We start from the raw sequence: 5,248 nt of genomic DNA, 5'->3' as shown, positions 1-5,248 counted from the left end.
GTCTGAAGCACCTGCGTCACGCGCGCATCTCACATTCATTCATGCTGCGGGGCAGTAAACGACCGATGATGAGCGCTATGAAGAGCAGATAACACAGCATGTCTGAAAAGAAGAGATTCATGACAATGCAGATTGAAATGCAAATGAGAGATTTGACCTGCTTTATTTAATCCACCATTATATCGTTTTGAGATGTAGCCTACATGAGTTTGCTGGGAGGGAGAGAGGGAGGGAGGGATAAATAAATAAATAAAACATAATGCTTTTATAGGCAAACTTTAAACTTCACTGCATTTCTCAGGCTATGTTTATTTTGACTGTCAATTTTTGTATAGACACAAGCATTAAAGTTACTGAAAATGTGTTGCCCTGGAAAAAGATACAGTTCATTGAACACACTGACCTTTTATGACACTAAATGTCAAATGGTATCACCATGGGAACCAGCTAAAAATAGACTATTATAGGCTTTTCAGCAAACAAACAATTATGAAAATGAAAAACCAAGAGTGTACAAAAAAATATAAATATAAAAAATATAAAATATTCCAACATATAGTTTTAGAAAGAATTTGTAATAAAGTAACAATGTTTAAATACTTTATAGGACACTTTGCCCTAATAAAAATGTGACATTATCCCCATCTCCTCACATTTATGGAGGAAAAAGCAATGAACACAGTTCATTACGCTCAGTTGTTTACCCAAAAGCTTTTATAAAAATGGGAGATTAGAATTTTAGTTTGAAAGACAGAATTCACTGAAATTATTCTTATTTAAGAAGATAAACTATATAATGCAATGCTAAACAAATCAAACATTTGTTTAATTGGATCTTATTGAGATGTAAACCTTCTGACAATGTCTGACAATAGGATAGTTAAAATCATGAAAAGAAAAAAGGTCGACTGATTTCATTTTTTGTTTGCTTTTGGGTGCATTCTCAGTCATCTTTTTTTCTACAAGCATCAGATATTGGGTTTACATATCATATTGATATATATATATACTAATGATCTGTTAAGCAATATATTATACTAATCTTTGTTATAGAAAGTGTTATTATTTGACATCAGTTAGATTGAGAGGTTGTGAGTTGCTGATGGCACCAGGAGTGTGTTAAACAGCTCATGATTCCCTCTGCAGGACACATGCATGAGCTGCCTGTGTCAACACATACAGGCTGTCAGGTGACATGTGACCTCAAACAGCTTCATCAAATGCACACTTAACGTTTCATGTGTCATGCTGAGAACAATTAACATCCTATAATTGAGCAATTATTGTCATTTTGACAGATTCATGTGAGATACGTACATTATTGTTCAAAGATTGTGCAAAACATCCTTAAATGTAAACTGAAATACGTAATTTTTACTTCACTATTTAATTTTTATTTCATCACTTTATCACTGTTTAGTGAATATATGCCAGGGTAGGCTTATTTCGGGATATATAAAGTCTTGTTAACAAAAATGCTAATGAATTTCCAGAATAAGCTTTTGTGACACATGCACTAATGTAAGCCGTCACAATGGGAACATGCCATTATAGACAGTGTTTCAGATTTCACATCCTGAAAAAAAAAAAAAAAATCCATATCTTAACCAGTTTTGGCTTTCCTAAATGAGTCTTGTGTATTTCACATTCTTTCATATATAGATTAATATAATAGTTTACAACTTTTTACAACTTAATTCCAACATAAACAAAAGCTATATTAGCTATAATATGAAAGTAGAATTTTCAAAAATGTTGTCATCATTTACTCACCCTCAAGTTGTTCCAAACCTGTATAAATTTCTTTGTTCTGCTGTACACAAAGGAAGATATTTGCAAAAATGTCTAACCAAGCAGGTCTCGCCCCCCATGGACTACCACAGTATTTTTTTCCCCCTATGGTAGTCAATGCAAAATCTGCTTGGTTACAAACATTCTTACTTTGTGCACAGCAGAACAAAGAAATATTATAGTAATAATTTTGGGGTGAACTATCCCTTTAAGGAAAAAACTAAAACTGTTTTATTTAGACTAGTTTACTTACTATAAATAAAGACAACTACAAAAATACACAAAAAGTTACTTTAAAAAAGTTATTTAAAAAAACAATATTGTGTTACTCCCTAAAAAGTAAGTAATTGTATTAGTTACTTTTTATAGAAAGTATTTTTTTAGCAATAAAAAAAAATAAATAAATACAAATGTGATGTTTATTGGATCATCGTTGCTCATCAGCAAAGACATTGGTTAATAAAGTAAGATTAAATATAGAAAGTACATTTATTAATCATTTAACAAAATTATTGGAGGTTTACGTAATATTCTGATAAGCACCATGTTTACTCAGCACACACAACGCCTCTGCATTAACTCGCGATTTCTCTGGGGACAACAAGAGAGGAAATGGGAAAACAAAGCAATGTAAAAAATTAACTAAGATATTTTGTTGTAAATTTAATGGGTTATTTCACCCAAAAATGAAAATAATGTAATTAATTACTCACCCTCATGCCGTTCCACACCTCTAAGACCTTCATTCATCTTTGGAACACAAATTAACATATTTTTTGTTGTAATCCGATGGCTCAGCGAGGCAATGGTAGCCTACGTCCTCTCTCAAGATCCATAAAGGTACTTAAAACATATTTAAGTCAGTTCATATGAGTACATTGGTTCTATCTTAATACTATAAAGCGGTGAGAATATTTTTGTCCGCCAAAAAAACAAAAAATTATGACTTTTTAACTATATCTAGTGATGGCCGATTTCAACCCTGCTTCATAAGCTTCGGAGCTTTACGAATCGAATCAGTGAATCGGAGCGCCAAAGTCACGTGATTTCAGCAGTTTGGCGGTTTGATACGCGCTCCGAATCCCTGATTCGACTCAAAAGATTCATAACGCTCTGAAGCAGTGTTCAGCCATCACTAGATATTGTTAAAAAGTCGTTTTTTGGGTTTTTTTTGGCGCACAAAAAATATTCTCGTCGCTTTATAATATTAAGATAGAACAACTGTACTCACATGAACTGTTTTAAATATGTTTTTAGTACCTTTATGGGTCTTGAGAGAGGAAGTAGCCTACCATTGCTGTCTATAGAGGCCTCGCTGAGCCATCGGATTTAATCAAAAATATCTTAATTTGTGTTCCGAAGATGAACGAAGGTTTTACGGGTGTGGAATGATTTGAGGGTGAGTAATAAATGACGTTATTTTCATTTTTGGGTGAACTAACCCTTTAAAAGTTATGTGTTATTCCTTACTTGAAAAAAGTAATCTGATTACGTAACTTATGTTAATGCATTACCCAACACTGGTTATGTCTTTTTCAAATATGCATCATATTTTTCTGTTAAAGGGTTAGTTCACCCAAAAATGAAAATACCCGTTCCACACCCGTAAGACCTTTGTTCATCTTCAGAACGCAAATTGAGATATTTTAGTTGGAATCCGATGGCTCTGTGAGGCCAGCATAGGGAGCAATGACATTTCCTCTCTCAAGATCCATAAAGGTACAAAAAACATATTTAAATCAGTTCATGTGAGTACAGTGGTTCAATATTAATATTATAAAGTGACGAGAATATTTTTGGTGTGCCACAAAAAAATAACAAAATAACGACTTATTTAGTAATGAATCAGCGTGTCGAATCAGCTGTTCGGAGCGCCATAGTCACGTGATTTCAGCAGTTTGGCAGTTTGACATGCGATCCGAATCATGATTCGACACAAAAGATTCATAATGCTCCAAAGCTTCCTGAAGCAGTGTTTTGAAATTGGCTATCACTAAATAAGTCGTTATTTTGTTTTTTTTTGGTGCACCAAAAATATTCTCGTCACTTTATAATATTAATATTGAACCACTGTACTCACATGAACTGATTTAAATATGTTTTTAGTACATTAATGGATCTTGAGAGAGGAAATGTCATTGCTCCCTATGCAAGCCTCACTGAGCCATCAGATTTCAACAAAAATATCTTAATTTGTGTTCCGAAGATTAAGAAAGGTCTTATGGATGTGGAACGGCATGGAGGTGAGTAATAAATGACAGAATTTTCATTTTTGGGTGAACTAGCCCTTTAAGTACTAAAAAACACTAAATATTAATTTTTTTAAAAAAAATAATACATTTAAAATTTTACATTTTAAATTTGTCATTTCTCAATGTCTTTCAACCATTAACAGGATCATTTTTTTTCACCTCTGTGAAACAGTGTGTTTGGTGCATTGTGGGTATAAAACAGTGTTTTTGGGTACTGTGTCTAATTCACCCACCTTAATCATGTCAAGATCTTTCACACACTAAAGCAGATTTTCACAGTTCTCAGAGAAGTAATGTTCCATTTATGTCTTAAATATACTTTCAGTTTTCAATGGCACATTTATAATATTTATTTATACTGATCAAGGCATCACCTCAGATTGATTTCACTCTGCATGTCTTGATATGGCACTGCATGTGTATGTTTGGAGCGGACAGCTCTGTGCCTACTTGTGAAAGTGGGACAGAGGTCAGTGGACTCTTCCCTGTGAGTCGAACACAACAGGCTCTTTGTTCTCTGTCTTCATTAGCACTGCTCCACATGTTCTGCACTGCATCAGTCTCTCAGCCTGTGACACTCATGCATCAGTTTCCACATCATTAGGAAGATAAGGCTTTTCTTGTTTAAGTAATGCAGATTTTAATCATTATCATTACAGCCAGCAAGCTCAGAACTCAATGATGCAGCATTGATAAAACAAAACAAAGTCTTTTCTTTCTTCATTCAATATTTTAGGACAAAAGATGACATAAAATTTCACAAAGATGACTTTGTCAACACAGTGATTTTATAAATAAATAAATATATTATATAACAATAATTGTAAGGAAACTGTTAAAAAGACTGCAAATCAAAAGAGATATTAAAAAGATTATTAGAAATAAGCAATTCAAATGAAATAACTATAAAGAGATTTTTGGGGTGTGTTTGTTTTTAGTGTCCAGTAGAGGTCACTGATGTCTTCTCTCTAGAAAGATGGACAGACATTTGAGATAAGTGATTATATGTTCTAACCAGGGATTATGACACATAATACTGAAACACTGTTTTAGACGTTCGGTCTAAAAATAGAAAAAAAATATTTTACTAGACATTTTTACATCTATCAAGACTTGTAAAACCTGCAAGTGTTAGGGAGCAAGCTTCAAGTTGATGGAAAAAGGGGGAAAATGACCTCAAATGTCAGATTTGTCTTGGCAAATAT

This window comes from Chanodichthys erythropterus, chromosome 7 (genome assembly GCF_024489055.1).
Source record: "Chanodichthys erythropterus isolate Z2021 chromosome 7, ASM2448905v1, whole genome shotgun sequence".
NCBI lineage: Eukaryota > Metazoa > Chordata > Actinopteri > Cypriniformes > Xenocyprididae > Chanodichthys > Chanodichthys erythropterus.
The sequence above is the reverse complement of the archived record's forward strand: the minus strand, read 5'-3'. Positions refer to the sequence as shown.